This window comes from Mustela putorius, unplaced genomic scaffold, assembly GCF_011764305.1.
Source record: "Mustela putorius furo isolate JIRA1106 unplaced genomic scaffold, ASM1176430v1.1 tig00003932_pilon_pilon_pilon:0A:0A, whole genome shotgun sequence".
Classification (NCBI taxonomy): domain Eukaryota; kingdom Metazoa; phylum Chordata; class Mammalia; order Carnivora; family Mustelidae; genus Mustela; species Mustela putorius.
In genome coordinates, this window is record NW_025422077.1 from 1,323,506 (window position 1) to 1,349,743 (window position 26,238).

General features: G+C 40.3%; 1 long non-coding RNA gene across 2 annotated transcripts in view; it reads left to right on the forward strand.

The window, feature by feature from the left end:
• LOC106004012 overlaps positions 1-20,924 on the forward strand; it is a 143,214-nt gene extending 122,290 nt beyond the window's left edge. For both annotated transcript variants that reach the window (XR_001176831.2, XR_006603478.1), the window contains exons 6-7: positions 19,052-19,269; positions 20,879-20,924. This is a non-coding gene — a long non-coding RNA (uncharacterized LOC106004012). The remainder of the gene's footprint in view (positions 1-19,051; positions 19,270-20,878) is intronic.
• Positions 20,925-26,238: the final 5,314 nt, after the last annotated feature.

Below are 26,238 nucleotides of genomic sequence, written 5' to 3' on the forward strand. Positions count from 1 at the left end.
TACAATAAATATATTAATAAAATATAAATAAAAATTAAATACAAGGGGCCCAGCTGACAAGGCCAGCATGACGTACTAGAAGCCATTTTGCAATGCTTACGTGCTTTAACCAAACATTAGTTTATATAAAGTCAATTCTGTATAAAAGCCAGTAACTTTATCCCTACTTGGGAAAAGAACGTGCAGTTCAGAGAGGTTACCTGAGTCACACAGATTGTGATTGCAGAGAACAGATTGAAGCTAAGTCTTGTGTCTCTGGTGTCCTGAGAACTGGCTGTTTAAGAGCAAAGCAAAACCAAACCAAACCAACCAAACAAACAACCGCACCCCCCCAAAAAAACCCCCAAAACCACAAAGCCATGATTTTCTGTGAGTGAATACTCCTCCCTGTTTTGATGATCAAGGGTTTTCAAAATCCCCACATACTTTGTTCTGAGCCACTCTAGAACATTCTAGAACACCACTGCTGCTCTGCCTCTTAACACAAACCCTTTGCAATATGGGGACTAGGTGAACACTTTTACTAAGAACATCGTGATAACATGGACTATTCCCTTTCTTGACTCTGTATTTTCTCACATGGTACTGTATTTCGGAACATCTATCTTAACTTTAATCCAAGAATGATTATTTTTGAAGACATCAAAAATACTTCGCTATAATTCTCTTTTACTTGAACTCTGTTGCACCATATTGATCCTAAAAGAAAATAAAAATTTTAGCATGCAATCATTCTTATCAAATATTCAATTTGATTTGTTTTTCTGCTTTCTCAACAAACTTATTCCAGGCTGGTGTCTGATCACTAGTTAAAAATTAAGCTGAATAATAGGGCAAAACCTAGGAACTTCCTGTGTGTTTAATAATAGCCCGTGTAACCCATGATATCCAATGTGAGATTTTATTCTCACAATGGAAGAGAAGCCTTAAGCCTCTAGTGCCTGTATTATCTAATAATTATCATAAAGAACAATATATTATTAACTGTTAGTGTTAGATTTATTGTTTTCTTTTCTATAGATGTTTTCCAATTAGAATCACAAATAATAAGCATTACAAGTTCCACCCAGCAGACCAATTTGCTCAAAATAGGCATGTGTCCCTTGACACTAACTTGGTCCCCAGGGCCAATGTGGAGGCAGCGTTACCCTAAATCTGAGACGCCGTTCCACAGAACAGAGACGATTGACGTAGAGTCTGGTCACATCTCTGACAACGTTCTGGCGTAAATGGTGGTCATTATGCATGGCGTTCCTCATGCATAAGGCCATGCCTGGAGCTCGTTCAATGGGCAGGTTTCTGGGTGTCTTTACAAGAGATTCTAAAGCAGTAGATTTAAGAGTCCCTGAGGAACCAGCACTTTTCACAACCACACCGTATGGTTTGGATAGAAGCTTTTTATTCTTTTACCAGCACAGAAATAAGACAGAAGAAAATTACATACTTGCATGTCACTAATTTCAGGTTCCTAAGCACATTATTTTTCCATGTTATAGGGACTTAGCATTTCCTTAAATGCATTCCTTTACATCCTACTCTTTTTTTCTTTTGAATTCTATTGGCATTCCAGTTTGCCTTTTATTATGCATTTTATATATCATCTTTCACTAAGACCTGCCTTGACCTCCTACCCCTGCGCCCAGCAAGTTCATGTCTCTCTCCCCTGCATGGGGAACATCGTGTACATCTGTTCTTAGAGCTGTTCCCCTCTGTGCTCTCTTGTTTGTTTGGTTTTGTTCCCTACTGGTCTGTAGGCTTCTGTGTTCCTTCTGAGGGACTTGCACATGGTAATCACTCAATAAGTAATGTTGAATAGATGAATGGACAAATCAGCTTACCAGCTACAGAAATTTCCTTACTGAGACATACTTTATTATTAGGTTTTTGGACCATTAAAAAAGATCACTTTGCATGTTTTAAAAGTGCTGTTATTGAAAAAATGACCATCATGTTTCTACATGTTCCGTGTATAACCACTCAATTGATAAATTCCTTTAAGAAGAGATTTGTCTCTCTTAAGGAATTCATACCTTCATGGATGCAGAGCTGTCGGAACTTGGATTTGAATTCTGCCTCTGTCAGTTACCACTTGAGTAACCTTGGGCAATTTGCTTAAAATCTCTAGGCTTCAGGATTTTTATCTTTAATATAGGGCTATAATCTTAACTACCTTTTGAGTTTTGACTGAATCAATATAGGTAAACCACTTACAATCATAAATTTTGGTTGTGTTTTTTGATAGCCTTGGGTAGTTATCATCTGATTTAAGGATATGGACTTGAAAAGAGAAATGACTCTGGATTAGTAAGGTGTTTAGACTGACTCCATTCATTTGTTGCCTTTCCCAAAATAAAATCCAGGCAAGTGTAAATAATAAAAATTAAAGATAATGTATAGCAGTGCATAGATAATTTGGAAATGTAATATTCTTAAGGAGACATGAATTAATAAGTCTTGATGAAAGCATTTTATTTTATAGACAATGGAAGCAGAAGAACACATTCAAAAAAGTTTCAGCACATCAAAAAAGAATCAGTAAAACTGAACTCTCAGAACAGGGGAAAAAAGGAACCTCTGATTCTCAGTTTTTCCCAATTCTTATTGATGGGCTTTTAATCATTTGCTTTAGGCACAATGATATCAGCGGTGTCATTGCTATGCTCCCACAGCCTCCGACCAGCCTGGATGGATTGTAGAAAGAGATGTTCCTAACAGGCTTTCTCTTTAGAACCGAGCAGCTTTGGTTGCTGCACAAATGTAACACGTTGTTCAACAAGGGGGTGCTGCGTTTCTGTAAGAATCAGTGGGGTGGAACCAAAGTCTTTGGGCAGGTAGGAGCTGGGAAGGAAACTGAACAAAAAAACCTGGTTGGTACAGAAAAAATTGACAACAGAAGAGCTCCACTTGAAATAAAGGGCAAATTTTTCCATTGTTTGGGGAGATATAGAGGCACACGTTGGATGAGGGGTGGGGTCACATGGAAGGCCCTAGAGCTGGAGCTTGTTATATCCATTTTCTGCCTCTGTCCCCAGTTAGGTATTGCTTCACGAGGGCCTTGCTGAGTGCGGACAAGAGTAATGCTAGCCTGCACTGGCAGGTCGGGCCACTTCTAGGTTGCTTACATTCAGGGCTCGTTATGTTGGTGTACAAATATAAACAGGAAGGTGAAAAAAACATATATATATACACACACATACATATATATATGTGTATATATGGATGGCATTGGTCAGGGACCCTGGTATATGAAAATGTTGAGAACATCAGTAGAGTGGAACATTTCAGCCATATTTGCTCCACCTGTCCTACTTAACACCACAGTTTGCAGACTCCGTTTTTGCTTCAAAGGAGGAGGAATCTAGCCCGTTGGGGAGCTGTTAGCTATTTTGATACATCTGTCTTCATCCCTCCTCGTTAGCCTGTAATTGCTATAGCGGTCTTGGCCATTGATTCCCTCATTTACTGCTGTAGAACCTTTCCAGATCTTTCCTTGGGCTTACTCATTGATAATTCCTGAAGATATCATTATTCATTTATTTATTTTTGTAAAGTGGGTGATATGTTTGCATTGGCTCAGACAGCTGGGATCTAATCGTTCCTCGGTGAGTCTTTAAGTGTAGTAGGTAATGGCGCTGAGATTGAATCAGTAGTTTCGGAGAGCTCTAGGGTAGACTCCATCACGTCTGGATTACTTGAAAGCCTGCAGCTTGACTAAGCGGTCCTTCGCCTGGTAAGCCCCTGTTCACACTTGATTTGCCATCAGTGTGGGAATTTATGGGAGGTCTGTGTCCCTCTTACTCCCTTTGGGAAGAGGAAGGAAAATACAACGTCAAGTCTGGGATAGGTTTTCTATCTTATTTACTTAATGTTTGTCCAATTCCTTTGAAGGCAGTTTTGTCAGCTTAGGCACAAGCAATGGAGAGCGGTAGCGGATCGTGAGGGTTAGCGTCAGCCCCTGAAGCCGCGTGTCCCGGGCACAGTCTTAGCGTTGACACCTTCTGTTTGCACGAGCATGTTCGTTACTGCGTTTCCGTTTCCCCATTTGTAAAATGGAGCCGTAGTGGGCCCTACCTTATACCCACTTTATAGGGTAACTACAAGGATTAAATGAGTTAATATATCTAAAGCATTTAAAACAGTTTGTGGCAACTGGTGTGCACTCTGAGTTTTAATTCTCATTTAGATGTGCAATATTTATTGTATGTACCTATCACGTACTTCACATATTTCCTACATGCGTGCATCTGTAGTCATACATACGAGAATGGCGTTTCTCTTGCATGTTGTTACTTTGTACATTTATATATGTATTATAGATATTTAAAGGATAAGTTAAGATAGTTTAGAGATGTATTGTTATCACACAAATGTAAAGAGAAAACAAAAATATTTGACATATTGATTAATGAGAGAACCAACAAGATATTAAAACTGATTTTAAAAAGTATTCAAAATTCACCCCCCCACACACATATATAGGTCATCAGGAATGATGGAATAAATTTGCTTACTGATCTATACATATATAAATACATGTGTGTGTGTGTGTGTGTGTGTGAGATAATGTGCTCTGTCTTACAGTGCTGTATTTATAATTCTAACTACCCTGCATTTTGCTATTTATTATATATATTACTCCATTACACTTGCTCTCTCGATGTTTATAAACCTTGTTATTAATTTGTCCTCATTTCTTTTTGAATGGAATGACCTTTACCCACTTACGAGCTCCCCTAACCCTTCTAATTCATGAGATTTTTTGTGTTGTTTCTCTGTGCTAACATTTGTAGTTTTGAAAGACGGTTGATTTTCCTATAATTTTTCCTGTTTCATGTATAAAATCCTGTCGCTTCTCTATTATTAGAATATATTAAGATACTAAATTGGGGCACTGGAATGACACTGTCAGTTGAGGATCCGACTCCTGGTTTCTGCTCGGATCATGATCTCAGGGTGGTGGGATCCCGATGTCAATCTGCGTGAGAGTCTCTGTCTCTCTCCCTCTGCCTCTCCTGCTTGCACGCGCTCTCTCTCTCTTTCTCTCTCTCTCATAAATAAATAAATCTTTTAAAAAATAAAGTACTCAATTATCTCCTTGGGTTTGTTTTTCTTTTTGTCTCGTACAGTGCACACCCTACAAATTTGTTCAACCCCTTCCCACATACCCAACGGCTGTTGACATGGAGCCCTAAGATTTTCTCACTTTAATAATTGCCTGCTTGAACCTCATGCAGAATCTCTGTCACTAACACAAAAGACAATGTCTTTTTTTGCTTCTTACTCTACTTTTAGTGATATTTGAAAGATGTCTCGCCAAGAGTTTTATTACTCATTATCATTGCTTTAATTATGTATTCCTATAATTCTTTTGTGAATGTGATTAAGTATCCTCTTTTCTCATTATTGTTCCTGGTACAACTTCTAAAATCTGCATCAGCTGATTGCTTTCTTCATCATTACAATTTAAAATCACCTCTTGACTATCTTCATCCCTCACTGAAATTAGTTCAAAGTCCCCTCCTTGGATTAATGACTCCTCCTCGCCCGAGCTATGCTCGCCTTTCTTTGAGAGATAAATAGATAAGTAGCCCATTCCATAATCATCAAATCATGAGATTAGAAGATAATGCTAGAGGTTATTTAGAGTTGATTCCCTGGATTCCAGATGGGGGGGAGGACACAGAAAGTTTCCTGTCCTGATGTTCTCTGTACAGAGGGAGTTTTGGGAGCATCTTACGGGAATGCGGTTTCTTTCTACGCTGTGATGCAGAGTTACTAAAAGTGAAGGTTCAATTAACAGCTACAAATTCAAGTAAGTTGAAATCACATTACTGCCAATTATCCTTTGCTGGTACGTGCCAAAGGGGAATATTAACCAGTAAATTAGCATGTTGAATGTTTCATCGACATACAAATCAAATTCAGGCGAGTTGTCTCTTACAAGGAGAAAGAAACAAGCATGGGGCCTTGGTTCACTTTGTAGGACAAGTGATTCGAGGAGGTACCGGGTTTTAGACAAAACATAATTTATCTTTAAAATGATTTTGGATGTGTTCACTGATAATACTATAAACTAAATGCTAAGCAGAGAATGTTTCCAGAGTTAACACAGGTTTCTTAAAGTTTGTTTGTTTGTTTTACCAATTTACTTATCTGTCTCATAACTGATAATTTTTTTAAGAGGAAAAAAGGGAATTTATTGTAACGCTGTAGGATAGCTACTTTAGGAAGATCAGGTGTGCAGTTCCGATTTGAACCTATGTGATCTCTGCCTAGCTGCTCTCATGTGTCCCGTGGTCAGCAGGCCCGGCTGTCGGGGCCGGCTGGCGGGTGGAGACCCTGTGAGAACGGAGGCACACTCGCTGCCTCCAGAATGTGGATGAGGCCATCCCAGACCAGCCAGCCTCCAGACAGTAATTTTTTGACTTAGGATGTACTAAATCAGCAGGAGAACCCTCCTAGTTTAACCATTTCTTTTGGGGGAGGTATTCTTTTGCTGAAATACAATGGTAGATAAAAACAGTTCAGGGCCGCCTGGGTGGCTCAGTCGATTAAGCACCTGCCTTCGGCTCAGGTCATGATCTCAGGGTCCTGGGATGGAGCCCCACATCGGGCTCCCTGCTGTGGGAGCCTGCTTCTCCCTTTCCCTCTGCCCCTCTCCCACCCTGCTCCTGCTTGTGCTCTCTCTCAAATAAACAAAAAAATTAAAATATTTAAAGAAATAAAAACAGTTCGGCAAAAGCATCAGAATTTTGAGGCGCATTCGTCAGTCATACAAAACGGGTGCTTACCACTACTCAACTTCTGTTTACCCATTCCTCTATTCCTGAAATACCTAACCTGTCCTGTCTCAGTTTGTTTTGGCAGATGGTTTTGCGTCATCACCCCGCCCGCAGTGTGTGTTTGCCATTGAGCTGTGTACCTGGAATGACTTGTCTGTGGGTCAGAGGGGAGTGCCGGGCTGGAACGTCCTTTGTAGATGGGGTGATTCCCGGTGGCCCCTGTGGCCTTGACGACTGGCCATATAACCGACATTGAATAAATGGAATGCTAGCCCACCCTTACTGTCATTCTGGTCAAAGTAATTTTAGCCCATCAAGAAGCCCAGTATTGGGTATTTGACGAAGAAGTTTAACAAACTCGTGGGCCACGTGCCGTGGAGCAAATACAAAAACCAAAACTGAATGATAAAAAAAAATCGATAAAAATATAAAGTGAAATGGATAAAAACGAGGAAGAGACTGGCAAGAAGAATTAAAACCGACAGATTGGCTAAATCTTATGTGAACTGCTCCAGGTCTGATAGGTGTTTGGTGGCAGGGAAGTTTAAAGACGGGGATAAATTATCTTTCGTTTTTCAAAGTAAAATTTGTATAGGAGGACACGGAAGAGAGATGACAGCAAAGCCTTTCCGATGCCTCTGCGCCAGCTCTCCCCTGTGGCTACTTAACCCTTCAAATAGCAGGTGGTTGGGCACAGATGGTGCTAATGGTGGTGGCGGTGGTGGTCTTGGGTGCAACACTGGATCCCCTAATGATGGTCAAAAAGATCTTTATCTCCCCATTTGCAGCATCACATTCCCAAAATAAGACTCACGTAAGACCTTCCTAAAGAGACCCGGAGGGAAACCTGATTTTCAGGGGAAGCTTGAAGTGAGGAGTGGAGGGGACGATGGTATTCAGAGAGAAGCTTAGGGAATCCAGACCATACTCAGTTCCTGTAAGTTAACAGGGTCAGGGGAACAGAGATCTTGAGCTTGGCCAGATCCTACTGTTTGCAGAGATGTGGGCGGCAATGTGTCCATGCCTGAGCCCTCATTTTGCCAGTCAGAGGGGGCAGGGCTCAGGTGTGGTTGATAATTCGCAGGGCAATTTTAGCACCCTGCAATAATCACCTTCCACAATGGCAGGTTATAGATCTTTGCTAATATTTCCCTTGAATTCCTTTAGAATTAAATATGCCTTTACTCTGATCCTGGTCCTTTGTGTTTTATTGGGTTGACCAGTTTGAACTCTGCCCTTGGCTACTCTGTGAGAGATGAATTTTAGTGAATAGAATGATTACAAAAGGACCCCAGATAATTGGAACTGGAACCACGAAGGGATTAAGTGAGACTTACCAAGAGCAGATACTCTTGGGAAGGCAAAACAAGTGCATCAGGCACACAAGCAAGCAGGCAAATGGATAAACCCCGAGAAAACTGATACGGGAGAAACGGCTAAATACCTGTGCAAGCGAAGATGGGATGGAATTCAGAAGCTTAATTGGACGCTCATGTCTGCTCCTATTCTGGAAATGTGTGAAATTACAGTCAGTAGAGAGAGAAGCATTTCTGAGAATGGTATTAGAGTCAAACGTAAGAGGAATGCAGAGGATTTCAGAGGTTTCATAAGAATGTCATAGTGATGTTGAAAGGAATAAATCAATTGGAAATAGTTTACCTGTGAATAGATGATCAAGGAAAGGCTTCCAGGAATTTATAATCTATTCTGGAAAGTAAGACAGTAATAGAATGGTATGAAGCCACGATTACTGAACTGAGGTTCGGGCTCATCATTGAGTGTCACTTCAGGGCATACAGTCAGTGGGTTTGGGACACATGAAACAACCTATTTAGAAAGAAATGAGATTTAATCTGACTTTGTTAGGATGTGTAGGATTTAGATGGGCACGGAGTGAGGGGTATATTGGGATAATCCATGTGAGAAATCACGAATCAATTTAAATTTATTTATTTATTTTTAAAAAGATTGTATTTATTTATTTGACAGAGAGAGAGAGAGATCTCAGGCAGCAGAGAGAGTGGGGAAGCAGGCTCCCCACTGAGCAGCGAGCCCAATGCAGGGCTCGATCCCAGGACCCTGAGATCATGACCCGAGCCGAAGGCAGACCCTTAACCCACTGAGCCACCCAGGCACCCTAATTTAAATGTATTTAATTTGGCATAATATAATTTGATTCTATAAGAAAGAATTTCCTATTAAAGGGTTTTAAGATTTTGGAATATATTGCTATGGATAGCTACATTGTATGGTGTTCTTCATTTTTTTTTTTTAAATTGTTCCAATGCCATCGTAGATGAAGAAAGAAAAAGTTTCACAGTCTTCCATCCTTCACTCAATTTTGTCAGGGTTTAGGTTCCCCCTGATTAAGTAAAGAGCTATATTTCACAGAGTAATTTATATTTATTTGAAAATTAATAAAATGCCTAGGCATAAAAATATTCAAATTTCATGCATACATCATTGGTTTTTGGAGTGAAGTAAGAGTAGCAGTCTTTTAAACAAATTATTTCTATTTTCACTGTATCACAGATTTTTTTCTTTTAATTAAGAATCACACCAGACACTTTTTAATACTCTCCCCTAACTAGGTCCCTTACGTGTCTGAATTGCTTGTATTGCGAGTGAGGGGAATCACTTAATACAAGCTTATTAGACAAGCGAGCAGCTTGAAAATCCCCCACTAGACCTTTCAGTAAGGTTTAATCAACCAGGTAAGACCCTGATGAGGCTAGCAATTAGACTTACTGTATTTTTAAAATGGAGATGCTGAGTTTCAAAATATTAAAATGGTATTTAAATACAGTGATGACGAAATTGGAGGTACTCTTGCTGCCACAAATCAGAACCTGCATCTCCCTCCAACCTTGTAGCTCATTACAGGGCTTTGTCGAATTAACAAGTATTAATTTGCTTCCGAATTGCCACGAGGAATTAAGCCTCGTTCAGTATTGCCGTGTGAATGGGAAAAGTATTTATAGATAGCACACCGGAAACAATTAAATGCAATTTTTTTTTTTTTTTAAGATTTTATTTATTTATTTGACAGAGAGAAATCACAAGTAGGCAGAGAGAGAGAGAGAGAGGAGGAAGCAGGCTCCCTGCTGAGCAGAGAGCCCGATGCGGGACTCGATCCCAGGCCCCTGAGATCATGACCTGAGCCGAAGGCAGCGGCTTAACCCACTGAGCCACCCAGGCGCCCAATGCAATTTTTTTTTAACCCTCTATGTCTCTGAACCACATTAACATTTCTCTTTTAGTTGTCTCTTTAAAAAAAATGCATAATTTCCATATTTGTGCATATAGATGTGTACATAGAACTACATGACTCCACAGTGAATCTCTGATGAGGCACAAAAATTCAAAACGTTTCAAATATATTCCCGATGATGGCTTCTCTCTTCATTCATTAGGTTTTGAGGAGGCAAGTGTAAGGGCAAATACATATTAAAATAAGAGATCTAGTCTCTGGGCGGAGAGTAAGAGAAGTGACTTTCCCCTCCCCTTTTCATAAAGCACGTGCTTTCAAAAACTTTCAAGTTCCTTCTAGGGCTCTTTAGAATGTTTATAAGTATTTTGAAAAGTTAAATAAGAGTCTGGCCAGCTTTACAACCCAGGATTATCTTTCTCAAGGACCTAGGAGCTGTATTGTTAGAATGAAATTATGAAGGAAGCAGGTGCCCCTTGCTGCAGTGTCCGTGGGAAGCTCGGAGCCTGACTTCAGTGGGTCCCTCTCTCCAAGATGCAAAGCTAGCCCCATTCACAAACATATTAGTGGTTTATTTTTCCTCTGGATAGAGCCAATTAACTAACACAGATGGTCACCCCAACTGTATGGGTAGATGAACTCTGTGTGGCATATGGTCTTGTCAAGTCCTCTTACTTGAGGGCTAGTGATTGTTTATTTTGAGAACATGTGTGTAATGGACTGTATCCACTTGGACGTATAAAAAGGGGGGATTTCTTGCTTTCTTTGCCATCTACAGGGTGGTGTGTAATTCACATCACATCCTGGTTTAATGCTTAGTAATAAAACTGGGTTCTTTCTCTTCTACTTTGTGGGAGGTTTTCTGAGTCAGAAGACATTCTGCTTTAATTCTTTAATTCTATTAAATTTCATTTACGTTTAGTTGATTCTGTTTCTCCAACACAAGCAACAGGCACCATTCTGGTTCTTCCTGGAGAGAGGGGATGTGTGTAAAATACCGGAGAGCTCCAAGGTGGTTGGAAAGCATGGGGAACCATGTTTTAGGGTTGTGGGTTTTTTTTTTTTTTTTCATGTTTTAGGTTTTTTATCTTGTCCTGGAAAGTGTGGATTAGTAAATGTGGGGAAGATTTTCAAATACACTGGAAAGCCTTGTCCTTCTTCTGCACTATTCTCAGATATAATCATTATCCGTTAAGTAAGGCATCTAGATAAACTATGTACATGCAGGCAGATAATTTGAAATGCACATGCTTTTTTGAATTTTCAAAAAAATCTTTCTTCATAGACGTGTTACGCACTTATAAAAGTGTACAACATACATGTACAACCCAAAGAGTTAGCAAAGCTGACCGATGTAGCCATGCCCCCAGTCCAGAAATAGAACTTGGCCCAAACCCCAAACCACAACCCCCCATACCCCTGAAATAACAGGGTGTACATCTCTCTCCATTTATGACTTCAGATATCACAGAAAATTGTTTTTGCCTGTTTATTAAGTTAGTACAACTGGAATCATGCAGTGTCTATCCTTTTGTGGTCTGGCTGCTTGAGCTCAAAATTATCTTTTTGAGGTTATGCTTGTAAGTGTGTAGCTACGGTTCCTTTTACTGCATTACTGTATGGGATTTCATTATATGGACAAGTTATTTGTTCATTTCAGCATTGACGGATTTGTTTTTTAGCCTGAGAAAATTATGACTAAAACTACTTGTAGATACTTGGGCAATGTCCTTTGGTGCATGCAGAGATGCAGTGCTATTGGATACCTACTAGAAGTGGAAACGTTGGGTCCTAAATTAACTTCAGTAAGTGCCATTTTGCAAAGTGAATGTAGCAATCGACGTACCCCCAGCACAGCACGAGAGTTCCTAGTAGCTCACACACTCACCAAAGCTTAGTTGTAAATCTTGTCTTGATTTTAGCCATTGTCATGAATGTGTAGTGGTGCCTCACGCAAGTTTTACTTCAAATTCCCCAGATGACTAATGAGAGTGAGCACATTTTCATATGTTCCTTTGTATATCTTTTTGGTGAAATAATAACATTTTTTCTATTTTATGATTGAGTTATATATCTTTTTGTATTAATTTGAAGCAATGATTTATATATTCTGTACCCAGGTTGTCTGTTGGTTACATGTGTTGCAAACGTCTTCTCTTATTCCACGGTCTGATTTGTACTGTTTTAATCAGTACAAATCTTTAATCATCTTTAATCTTAATCATCTTTGATGAATAGAATTTTTAAATTTTGCTATACTCTAATTTATCAATCCTTTATTGCATGGTTAATATTTATATATATATATTCACACACATTTATTTATGATTTATTCATTTCCTTCAGTAATTGAGTACTTTTAGATTTAGTCTTATGTATTTTATTTTGTGTGTGCACATAAAATGATACCTTTTTAAAACTTAATTTCATAGTTGTTGCTGGTGTCTAGAAATAAAAATGATTTTTACATATTGACCTTGTAGCTGACAAATCTTTCAGACTCACTAGTTCTCATAGATTATCTGGAGATCCTGTTCCACTTTTTACATTCCTAAGCACTGATTCTTTGTGTAACAGTATATATTAGAGGTCATTTAATATTATTAGACACAGAGCTGGCTAATTCTTTTTAATGGCTGCTGAGTGTCTTACAGATAGGTACGTTACACATCAGTGGAGTAGAGACTCGGAACTCAGACTCCACGATTTGAATCATGATTTTACCGCTTACTAGTTGAGTGACCCTAGGAATGTCACTTAACCCCTCTGTGCCTCACTCGCTGTGGCAAGGATTCATACATTTGTGTTGCTCTTATCAACATGATTTCAGTGACTTGTAAATGGGCGTGGAATTCCATATTCAGATTTTTTGCCAAAAAGGTTATACTAACTTATAGTCCTACCGGTAGTTTGTGGGAGTTCTGATTGCTTCCAATGTTTGTCGCCACTTGGTATTACCAAACCTTTATATTTTAAAAATCTTGTCAAAATTTGAATATTGACAAACCTAAAAATCATAAAACGGTATTTCATTATTGTTATAATTAGCATTTTTGTGATGACTAAGAAACCTGCCATAGGCTTGATAATCATTTGGCTTTCCTGTAAAATGGTTATTCATTTTGGGGGTATATTTTTATTATGTTTTTTCTTTTTCTCATTAATTTAAAGGAATTCCTTAAATATATTGATACTTATTCTTTTTTGGTTACATACATTGTAAACATATTCTTCCACTTCGTGATTTCTTTTATATCTTGTTCATTTTGAATTTTGTTGCACAGAAATTACTCAATCTTTCATAATGTTTCATGCATTCTTGCCTGATATAAAAAAATCCTTTCCCATTTTGAAAACTTAAGATACTCATGCATATTATTTTCCAAAAATTCTACAGTAATACTTTGCACATATATATCTTTAATGTACCTAGAATTTAGTTTTGTGTATGGTTTGAAAATAGGGATCTAACTTCATTTTGCTTCCTTTCCACATGGATGACCGGCTGTCCCAGAGCAGATTATTGAAAGAGGTGTTCTTTCTTACCCACTGATTTGCAATGATAAATCTACCTCTAGCAAGTTTTGAAAAATATGGGGCTTCACTTCTGAGCATTTTTGGGTCCTGCTTGTCATCCTATGTTCGGGAGTCACTCTCTTATTTATTACAGTTTTATAATGTGACTCTTAGGTATACTGCCCCTCCTTCCAATGTTACTCTTCCTTAAGAATTTTGGCGATTTTTGGACATTGCAATTTGCATATAATTTTATTATTATTATTATTATTATTATTATTATTATTTTAAAGATTTTCTTTATTTATTTGACAGACAGAGATCACAAGCAGGCAGAGAGGCAGGCAGAGAGAGAGGGAGGGAAGCAGGCTCCCTGCTGAGCAGAGAGCCCGACGCGGGGCTCGATCCCAGGACCCTGGGATCATGACCTTGGCTGAAGGCAGAGGCTTAACCCACTGAGCCACCCAGGTGCCCCTATTATATTATTATTTTTAAAGATTTTGTTTGTTTATTTGACATGGAGAGAGAGTAGAAACAGGAGAAGAAGCAGAGGGAAAGGGAGAAGCAGTCTCCCTGCTCAGTGGGAGGTGCGGGTCTCAGCGCCAACGCAGGACTCCATCCCAGGACCCGGAGATCATGACCTGAGCCGAGGGCAGATGCTTTTTAAAATTTTTAAAAAAATGTTATTATCATATTATGTTATCACCATATAGTGCATCATTAGTTTTTGTGGTGTTCATTGTTTGCGTGTAACACCCAGTGCTCCATGCAGTGCACGCCCTCCTTAATACCCACCACCAGGCTCACCCAACCTCCCACCCCCCCCTCTGAAACCCTCATTTTCTTTCCCAGGGTCCATAGTCTCTCATGGTTTGTCTCGCCCTCTGATTTCCCCCCATTCATTTTCCCCTTCCTTCTCCTAATGCCCTCCATGTTATTATTCCTTATGCTCCACAAGTAAGTGAGACCATATGATGATTGACTCTCTCTGCTTGACTTATTCCACTCAGCAGAATCTCTTCCAGTCCCGTCCATGTTGCTACAAAAGTTGGGTATTCGTCCTTTCTGATGGAGGCACCATACTCCATAGTGTATACGGACCACATCTTCCTTATCCATTCGTCCGTTGAAGGGGCATCTTGGTTCTTTCCACAGTTTGGCAACCGTGGCCATTGCTGCTATGAACATTGGGGTACAGATGGCCCTTCTTTTCACTACATCTATATCTTTGGGGTAAATACCCAGGAGTGCAATTGCAGGGTCATAGGGCAGCTCTATTTTTAATTTTTTGAGGATTCTCCACACTTTTCCAATGTGGCTGCACCAGCTTGCATTCCCGCCAACTGACAGAGCCACCCAGGTGTCCCTCATACATTTTAGAATCAATTTGTCAAGTTTCTCCGAAACAGCAAAAAATAATACAAATTACTTGTTTTCATCTGAAAAGAATTGTTTTGGCTCTAGAGATCAATTCTGGGAGGGATTGACACCTTTCCAATATTGAATCTTCATTAATATACTTCTTGTTGTATTTAAAATTCCACAAAGATACTGCACATCTTTGCTAGAGGTTTTCCTAGATAAATTACAGTTGTATTTGTTATTGTAAAGTTGAATTTTTAAAGATTTATTTTTGTTGTTGTTGCTATTTTACAGAAACGCAATTGATTTTTTACAATGTTCCTGTCATCAAACTTGCTGACCTGAGTTTTTTGTTCTAAAAGTTTGTAGATATGTTAAGATTTCCCATATATGCAATTATAACATATGCAAATAATGAGTCTTCCTTTTTCATTTCCAATATTTATGATTTTTTAATTTTTCTGTTTAGAAACTACAGTAGAGTACTGAGTAAAAGTAGTAATAGTAAGAATCTTCATAAGTTCCTGGATTTTTTTTTTTAAAGATTTTACTTATTTATTTGATAGAGATCACAAGCAGGCAGAGAGGCGTGGGGGGGGGGGAAGCAGGCTCCCTGCTGAGCAGAGATCCCAGTGCAGGGCTCGATCCCAGGGGACCCCAGGATCATGACCTGAGCTGAAGGCAGAGGCTTTAACCCACTGAGCCACCCAGGCACCCCTAAGTTCCTGGATTTTAAAAGGAAAGCCTCTCTATGTGTCATGATCGTGGTTTTTCTAGAAAGATACCGTAGTCACTTTTGGTAGTATCCTTCTATACCTATTTTGATAATAATGGTCTTTCTAAAGTTACGTAAAGAATTGGAACTTCATCTTGTGAGTTTTATGTCTCTATTGAAATGTACTTAGGATTTTTTATTTAATAACAACGTAGTTGTATTAGTTTCCTAGGGCTGCCTGAAATTTCACAGACTTGGTGGCTTAAACAACAGAAACTCATTGGCTCAGAGTTTCGGAGGTCAGAAGGCCAAGATCAATGTGTCATCTGGTTTGGTTTCTCAGGAGGCCTCAGTCCTTGGCTTGCATGTCATCTTCTCTGTGCTCACATGACCTTTCCTCTGTGTGACCTCAGTCATTATTGGACGGGGGCTCATTCTAAGGCACTTTATTTTAGCACAGTTGCCCTTGGAAGTCCTCATATTTAAATAGAGCTGCATTCTGGGGTGCTGGGGTTAGGACTTCAACATATGAATTTGGGGGCACACAATTCATCCTGCAACAGTGCTTCATGTGTTGAATTCTTTTTCATCTCATTGTCTGATGTCCCTGGAAATGTGAGCATGTTGGATTTCTAGAACCCACTTTGTTGCAGTGTAATTTGAGGGCAAGAATTACATTAAACTGTATAAGGAATGCATTTTGACAACTGCATACATCTGCAAAGCCAAATGTTTAGTTAAGATATACACCGTACCCAGATATATAACCGATTTTTTTCTTCATCGGTCCATTGGTGATATTTTTCCATTGTCTTTATGCATTGTTGAGTCTACTAGTTTAAATGCCATTTCTCTGAAAGTTATCTGCATTATTTATTACAATTAATATCCTTTCCCTTAATGGATCATCCTTTCTTCCTTCCTTCCTTCCTCTTTCTTCTTTTTCTGTGAAGAATAAATCCATACGTAGTGTATTTTGTGCTGCCGAATATGAGGAATTTTGTCTTTTTTGAGGAATCATATACTTTTGTTATTTAATGAAAAATCTCCAAGATTACCCTTTTGAAAATTACCTCTTTCCCATTTAAATCAACTGTAGTCACCATGATTTACATTAGGTCCTTAGACTGTTCATCCGAGAGCTGAAAGTCTGTATCCTTTTACTAAAGTCTCCCTGCTTTAGCCATGCCCTGGCCCCTGGCAGCCACTTTTCTACTCTATTTCTATGCAGTTCTCCCTTCCTTCCTTCCTTCCTTTTTTTTTTTTTTTTTTTTTTTTTTTAAAGAATCCACATATAAGGCACACCTGGGTGGCTCAGCGGGTTAAGCCTCTGCCTTTGGCTCAGGTCATGATCCCAGGGTCCTGGGATTGAGCCCCACATCGGGCTCTCCGCTAAGCAGGAAGCCTGCTCCCCCCCACCCCCAACCCCGCCTGCAGCTGTCTACTTGTGATTGCTCTGTCTGTCAAATAAATAAATAAAATCTTAAAAAAAAAAAGAATCCACGTATAAGTGATTCCAAGCAATATTTGTCTGTGTCTGTCTTGCTTATTTCACTTCATGATGCCCTCGAGGCCCATCCATGTCACTGAAAGAGCAGGATTTCCTTCTTCCTCAAGACTGAATAGTATCTCATGGTGCATATATATCATAACTCCTTCATTCATCCGTTCCCTGACAGACACTCACGGTGTTTCCGTATTGCGGCTATTGGGAAGAGCGCCGCAATGATGATGACCCTGCAGATATCGCTTTGAGATTCTGGGTTTCCTTTTCTTGGGGTAAATACCTAGAAGTGGAATTGCCAGATCATATGGTAGTTGTAATTTTAATTTTGTAAGGAGCCTCTCTAATGTCTTCCCTGCTAGCTGCATCAGTTTCTATCTCCACTGACAGCGAACCCGGGCTTCCTTTTCTCCACATTCTCAACAATACTTGCTATTTCTTTGTGATGAGAACTTTTCTAACAAGTCTGAGGCGCCGATGCTCTGTGGTTTCGGTTTGCATGTCCCTGATGATGAGTGATGTTGAGCTCCTTGTCATGGCTTTGTGGCTATTTGCACATCTTTGGAAAAAAATGTCTATTTAGTTCTTCTGCCCATCTTTTTAATTGGATTGTTTGTTTTTGCTATTGAGGTGTTAAGTCTTCTTTATATGGTTTGACTATTAGCCCCTTATCCAATATATGATTTGCACATATTTTCTTCCTTTTTGTAGATTGCATTTTTATTTTGTCAATCAATTTCTTTGCTCTTTAGAAGCTAGTCCTGGCGCGGGGGTTAGGTAGTTGAGAATTGTTTCTTGTTTGCTACGGTCCTGTGGGACCCACACACTCAAGTCCTTTTGGCCACTATGGCCAGGGGGTCAAGAGGTGCATCTTAGGAGTGATAGCCTTAGTAGCCAGAGGGTGAGACATGTCCATAACCTCCTTTTAGGGAGGTACCAGTGACCTAGAGTGGGCAGGACAGAGGTGCCCAGTGGCCTCCCCTATCTCTGGAGAGGATTGCAATTGGCCCCTGGATGTATGTTAAATGATGATGCCTGACCTTCAGGCTCAGTTTCTAAGACATGCAAATAGACCTCTTTCAGGTAAAGACTAGAAGATGGGCACGTCTGTCTTCTAGGCCCTGGGGTCTGGGCGTGGTGCTCTGGGAACCTGCTAACAGCCATTTCTGTGTGCTATTGTCTTGTGGGTCTCAGGGACACAAAGCCACTAGGCTTTCAGGTTTAGGTGTTTTGGGCCCATTCCTCAGGTGAAAGTCTTAGAAGTTGGGATCCAGACCCTTCTTCTCTCCTCGGGGTGAAGCTGGGATTTAAGTTCCTTCCTGATTGTATGTCACTGGGCTGGGTGTGAGGTTTAAGGTGAGAGAGTATCTCCTGTTCCTACGCAGTGTGGGCTTTCTCTTGTTCACTCAGCGTGTAGGCGTTGCTCAGCTGGTGTCTGCATTTCTTTCACAGGGAATTGTTCTGTGTGTGGCCGTAGATTCAGCGTGTCTCTGGGAGGAGGTGGGTTCGGGAGCCTCCTGTGTCCCCGTTGGACTGGAACCGTCCTCTCTCAGTTGGAAAGCTTTTTATTAGCCATTCATTACATTTTCTTATTTTAATTTCTGTATCTATTAAACTCTCATATTTTTTCTTGTCTGTTTTCATTTTCTGCTCAATTCAGAGTCATTTTCTCAGATTAATATTCAGATTCACTGGTTTTCTCTTCTTTTCAGCTCTAATTGACTGCTTAGCCCGTTCAATTAATTTTTTACTACGATTTTTATATTTTTTAATATTTAAGCTTCTGTTTTCTTTAAATAGGCCTTTTTTTAAAATAGTCTATTGATCTGGGATTTTTCTGTTGTTTTTTTTTTTTTTGTGAATTCTTTTATGTCTTAGTTGTTCGAACTCATTATATTGGCTCGTAGTTCCTTGAGTATTCGCTTTTTAAAATAAATCTCTTTATTTATTTATTTATGTGGTAGAGCGAGTGACATTAGTGGGGGAAGGATCAGCGAGAAGGACAAGCAGACTCCACTGCTGAGCCCAGACAGAGCCTGACGTGGGGCTCAATCCCGTAACCCCGCAATCATGACCGGTGCCGAAACCAAGAGCCAGGCGCTCAACCTGCTGAGCCACCCAGAGAGCCCAGTTCATGAGTCTTTCTTCCTGCTACCTGCTGTGTAAACTGCTTCGTACTGAGGTGGGTTGTTTTCCAGTATGTTTCATAAGATTTGCAAGAAAATCTTTAGTGCAAGTTTATTTGCAGTGAAACTTTGGGGCTATGGAGAGGGCATGCCTCTGAAGAAAAGCATTTTATTTATTTATTTACTTATTTATTTATTTTGGTCTGGGCTTCTCTGGGGCTGCAGATTTCTCAGGAGTTCAGACTGCATTTAATGTGGACTTCTTGAAGTTGGGATTCCTAGATTAGACTTGAAATTTAGGCCTCAGGCCTATTGTATTTATGAATCTCTGGGAGATTTTTAATTTTCCTGACCAGAGCCCAGGCTAAACCAGGCGAAAACTATTTTAGGTCCTCTTCTGTCAGTGTGAACAGTTTTCCCTCCTATTTCATACTTTTACTGAGTCTTCACCTAAAGTATATGTGGGGTTCTTAGTAACAATTCCTGAAGACCTCCTGGCCTGTCCTTGTGGGTGGTTTTTACTCAAGCTCCAGCTTACTGAGAGCAGCAGAATTTCCCTGGTAGTCACAGCCTCAGATCGTGGGCTTCACCACACGTTGTTCTCTGAGGATTTTCTCATACACACACACACACACACACACACGACACTATTTTTGTGCATTTCTAAAAGTTTGGTGTTGGGAGACTTTTCGTGAGTTCATGCTGGGTTCCTCCTCCTGAGCGGTGAGAATTCGAGGAATGACAGTTATGTGCTTCGTAGAGGGATTTCAGGGGTCCTTACAGACCAGGTGAGTGAGATTTTGCTGGATCGTTGGCTACCATCTCCTGGGACTCTTTAATAAGAGGCATCTGGTGGCCCTTTCCTGGTTTCCAGGTTCCACAAAGACCAAATGTCAAATAATGTTTCCCCAGAATCAGTAGATGGAGAAGCAGTAGCTGCTATTCTTTGAAAAGGCTCTGGGCAGTTTGTCAATGTCATGGTCAAGGCCATGCCACTGCGAACAGTAGCTTGTGGAAAGGACTGGCACGGCATGTGTCATGCTAAGTACCTTCTGTATGCTTTCAGTCAGAGGGAGGGGCTGAACTGCATTTCCTTCCTTGGAGACCCTCAGGTGGCTTGGGGAGACTTCTGTTACATGACCCAGCAGGGCACTCCGATTCACATCCTGTCTTAGTTGTTTTTCCTTCTAAGGCTGGTGGGCGGAATGGCTGTTCTTCACAAGCCACACTCACTCCTTTGCACTAAATCAAAATGTGCATTAGTTGCCGAGTTCAGAAGTTATTAAATATCTTCCTGCATTCCCGGGTCTTTTTAAATTAAGTTACAGTATTCAGTTAACAGTATTATTTTTCTATTTGAAAAAGCTAACAACATTATTCAGCATGACCCTCTGTATTATAACAAAGCATAATATCTTGTGTACAGACTTCTCTAAAGCAAGGTTTTTCCAAATCTGTTGTAAGGATTATCTTTAAATGTGTGGCTTAGCTCATGGAGAAGGGGCGCTCTAGGAATTTGAGACCTTCTGGGTTTGGGCGATCTGGGGTTATCTGGGTCATGGAGAAATATGAAGAAGAGAAGCTGACATTATTTTTCCTCTCTATATTCACATTGGTACGTGTCTTTGTTTTTTTTTTAAAAGATTTTATTCATTTATTTGACAGACAGAGATCACAAGTAGGAAGAGAGACCGGCAGAGAGAGAGAGGAGGAAGCAGGCTCCCTGCTGAGCAGAGAGCCTGATGTGGGGCTCGATCCCAGGATCCTGAGATCATGACCCGAGCTGACGGCAGAGGCTTTAACCCACTGAGCCACCCAGGCGCCCCGGTACGTGTCTTTGAATCAACGTAGTAGCCTTTGATTGCATAAGGAAATGTGTATAAATGAAAGTGTAAAATGAGTTAGGAAATGGGATATGGACACTTTACCAAGAAGAAAAGCTATTTATATTTGTCTTTCCATTTATTCATCTCAGATATTTTAATTTTATATGTTGGACACTACGAGGTCGAAATGTCCAAATGAGTAATTTGGCTCTTTTCTCAAGGAACTCATATTTTGAAAAGAGAATAAACACTGTGTGTGTGTGTAATCATCAGGAAAGAAATCATAAATGATTTATGTATATAATGTGTATAAATGATTATGTATATAAAAGGAAAAAACCTTTACAGGCAGACGGAACAATGTATTTATAAAGATGTACTGCAGGAGAAGTGAAAGTGATATTCAGAGAAACTGAGGGGGTCTGCAGTGCTGAAGTGTAGGTGCCCTAGAGAGAGTGGTGCGGGCTTAGAGTAGACCAGGACAGCTAGAGAGTTAAACGGTAAAGCGCCTGTGCCATAGGCTACAGAGCTGTGACTTCCATATTGCAGATAACAAAAAGCTACTCAACAATTTTAAGGATCAAGACCTTATCACATCACTTGAATGACCATGTTTGCCTTTCATTCATCTCAGGCATCTACTTCCATAAATGGTGCTAGATTTTGTCAATAATTAGAACCTCTGTAAAATCTAAATCTCATGGGTCCTGTTCTCCTTACCGCCCTTCCTAGAGGGACCACTCACTCTTACCGCAGAGATCTGTGAGTGCCACCAGCATCACCAGTCTGCTGGAGCTGTGGTCATTGAATCATCCCTCCCCTGCTTCCTGTCCTCGCTCCTTACCCCGCATGAATGTCATGGTCAGTCACCGTTAGAAGTCCTTTACACACAATCTCAATTTTTCTTGTCACCTTTCTTGCGTGTACTGGCTCAGAAAACCAACAGTCTTGATTTATTTCAACTTTCCACCGAATTCCATGCCTGTATTCTAATGGGGGTAAAAGAAAACACACAACCCTGCTGATTGGTCTCATTTTGAGTTCATGGACAAGAACCTCAGGGGGGCTGCTGGCATCCTACAGTAAGTTCAGAATCTGTTTCCTCAGGCCATTTCTTATCTTCTGTTTTTTTGTTTGTTTGTTTGTTTGTTTGTTTTTAAGATTTGATTTTTAAGTCATCTCTACACACCCAACATGGGGCTCAAACTCACAACCTGAGGTCAAGAGCTACACGCTCCACCCACTGAGCCAACCAGGTGCCCCCATATCTTCTATTTCTATCTCTCAACATCTCCTTCCTCATCCTCACCCTGAGCTCTTACTTTCTGAAGCAGAGAAGTCCTTCTGCAGGCTCTCACCGCTCCTTTTCTGTCTCCTTGCATGCACTTAAGACCCACTGTTTTTTCCTGTTACCACAGAAGGAATTTTTGTGATACTACGTACAACCACTATTTTCACTTCCCCTGTCAATATCACACCATTTTGTTCCTTGAAAGAGCTGAAGCGTTAGGTCTCATCTTCTCCTCCCAGCCTCGGTGAGCCGGGCTGTCAAAGTGTCGCCCTCACCTTCCCCTCAGAGCTGCTCTGATGACTCTTTAGTGACTTCCGTGCTGGTATCATCCTTGTTGGTACAAAAGTGTCATCACCTTGTCTGATTTACAAGCCGGGGCATGTGATTACTTCCTTTTCCTTAAAACACTGTTTTTTGGTTGTTGTTTTTTGTTTTTGGGGTTTTTGTGTTTGTTTGTTGTTTGTTGTTTTTTTCTCACATGGGCTACAAAATCCCCATGTACTGTGTTTCCCTCCTGCTTTACTGGCTACTCCTTATCAGGCTCCTTCACAGATACACTAGAAAATGAGATTTTCTTCTTTACATGAAAGAAATTACCACATGTTTGTGTGTCATCAGTATAAGCCATTTAGAAATAAAAAAAATAATGATGTAGGAAAACAAGGAAAAAATTGGTTTAGCAATGTCCTTGAGCACTCATGAGGAGATGTGATCCTGGGTAAAGTGTAAGAATTGGTTTTGGATAGGAGCACAGGAAGTTCATCTACGTTAACAGTTTGGGAGAACAGAGTACAAAGGAACAGATGTGGGTAGGTAATAGATGTGGTGGTGAGAGTCTGTTAAATATTACCTTGAAATTGCTCCATTTTTCTTGGTGAAGTATGAGTCACATCATTAAAGGTGTGGATGGAGGATGAAGGACAGAGAGAGGAGTATGAGCACAGAAGTGAAGTAATAAATCAGTGTTTCAGTCAACCCCGGAGAGATGTACAGAAGCCCTAAAACTCACTGTGATCTGCCCATCGAGGAAGTTACCAGGTACCTGATGTAATGGCATTACCAACCCCAAGTATAAGGGATAAAGTTTTCTTAATACTGTGCATGCCGCTGATGACTGCCAGAAGAGGGTAGGAGTCACCAGGTAGAGGTTGGTGGTTTCAGGATCTTAGAAAAAATGGCAGGATGACGGAAGGGTTAGAATTTATGGATTGATCAAGGAGTGACTACACGAGGTGCCTGGGTGGCTCAGAGGGTTAAGCCTCTGCCTTCGGTTCAGGTCATGATCTCAGGATCCAGGGATCAAGCGCCACATCGAGCCCCGCATCAGTCTCTCGGCTCAGCGGGGAGTCTGCTTCCCTGCCCACCCCGCTACCTGCTTGTGATCTCTCTCTCTCTCTGTCAAATAAATAAATAAATCTTAAAAAAAAAAAGGAGTGACTACATTTCATGCTAGTCAACACCTGATGGGAGTTGAGCCCTAACCAGCCCCTGTTGATGGCTTCAGAAAGGATATATTTTTTTCTGTAAATGTATGCCAGCCTGTTGTAAGGACCCTTTATCAACTTACCATACAGGAGTTACAATGTGTTGGTTAAAGAGGGTGGGAACTAGGGAGAGGCCAGAGATAGGACCTGGGGGCGTCCCAGGGTCAAAGGGACCTGGTGGCAAGCAGCCCTTACTCAGATATCACCAACTAGTGAGCCTTTCTTGCTCTAGTCATCTGTGGCGAGGAAGGACCAGTCTCTTACATCCGGATGGTATGCTCCAGAATTTACTTCTTTATGAAATTTTTCCAATTATTTTATAACTCTACCCAGTAGAAGTTAAGCTCCTTGAGGGCAAGCATCTTTGCCGGTTTTTTTGAATGCCCAGTACCAGTCTGGTGCCAGGCACTGTTTGACACTGTAAATACTGATTGAAAAAATGAATTACACTCTTAAGACTTCATTCCCATGCGGTCTGTAGGAACTGCAGAATTGGTGTGAAAACCAAGAAGTGTTTTCAAAGTCATTCAAATGCTTACCTTTCTCCAACACTGTATTATTAATGAAGAACCTTGTTTTCAAGTGAATATAAACATTAGTCAAAGTGTTTTTATAGGGAAAATATTTTCTTTTTCTTTTTCTATTTTTTTTTTTCCTTACACAATTGAGAAATCCAGGAGATGAACCAATTTCAGTTCTGGCTGGGTCTTGGGTTTTAGTATATACCCCCAGAGCTCAGCTTCTCTTTCCCTGTCTGGTTCTACTTGCCTTCTTGGATTTATTCTCAGACGAATTTATTGTGTATATGTGGTGACGTGGGTGAGAGCTGATTGAAGCCTTTCCACCTTCAATCCTAAGGCTGAGCCACACCTTAGACTTTGGGTAAGGAGCTAAGACTAAGCAGGGATATTGCATTGTCCGTCCCAGTGGCCAGAAAGTACAGTTCTGGGAGTATTTAGATGTGACTCTTTGTGTTCCCTCATGGACTCAGAATGATTAATTTATATCTAGTGCCCAGGCTCTTTCCTTCTATAGGGATGATTTCTATAGCTTGCTTGCCCGATCAATTCTTCCTTAGCCTTCAAAACCCTGTCCACATTTCATCTTCTCTCTGAAATTGTCTGCCTTATCCGGGTTGAGTCAGGAAACGATTGTCTATAATCTTCGTCTACGAGTATTAGGAAAAGGAGTGATTTAATGTAGGAATCTTTATAGCCTCTAATATGGGAATTAGAATTCATCTGGATATGGTAGGATATGGGAGACCACAGCCCCCAGAGACTGAGGCTGGACTATTAGAGAAATAGTAAACCAGCCTGGAGGAAACGACTAATTCTGGGGGGCCACAAAGTGGAAGTTTGTGACGGGGTCCAGAATCCTGTTAGTGCGGGCTACTGTGAAATGTCAAGGTTAATGGTTTCAGTTTTCCTCCCTCCTTCCAAATCTTCCACAGGTTCCTCGTAGGGGCAAATTCTGACATGGTTCAGACCAAATGGTTTCTGGGAAATGTAGTTTCCAGCCTTAGAAAGGACAGGTGGTGATGAGACCAACAAGACCTCCGTTGCCCAGAATTCCAGCCATAGTTCTCTGCTCATTCCCCACCAGCCTACCCAGGCAACCACAGCAGGGCCAGCACTCCCTCGGCTGCCCCCATCTGTCCTTCTGCTGACTTCTATGTGCTCCATAAATATTTCTGCTGTCACTTCTCTTACGTGCAGTAATGCTTACTTGTTTATATAACCACTCTCCTCTTTCCTTGGTTGTGACCATGGGAAGAAGCTCTTTCTCATTTGTTTCCATATCCCCAGAACCTGACACAGAGTAGGCTTTTAATAAATGTCTGTGGAGCTTACAAACTGTTGTGATAAAAATATTACCAAAATTGTAAAGGAAGGACCAGGATGTAACTCAATAACAGTAAAATAAAGACGCAAGGACACCATTGCTGAATGTTTCCAGAAGTTGTATTTGCCATAGTGTCAAGACTCCAATGGAGACCCGAGAGAATGTTGAGCCCAGGACGCTGTCCTATGGTTAGAATAACTTGTCGTTATTCATACGTGTCTCTCTCTCTATTTATTTATTAAATTTTCTGTCACCCAATTGGCAAAGTAATCTCAATTTCAGTTTCAAAATAATAACAAAAAAAGAACAAACAGCAGAGTCTTCTTATATATGAGAATGGTGTTTTCATAATTCCTAAATCATTAAGCTTTTTAATTCCTGAGAAAAATTTAAAATGGTTAATTTGCATTTGTTCGTCATTACGTATTTTATTAAACTGGTTGAGTCATTGATGGCCTCTTTTACATGCCTTGAAGAATTTCATTATTAGTCTGTTCTATCTTTAATTCTGATTTTCAGAAGCTATTTAAGATCCATCTGATAACGCATATTTTAATGACAAAAATTTTGTGCTACTTC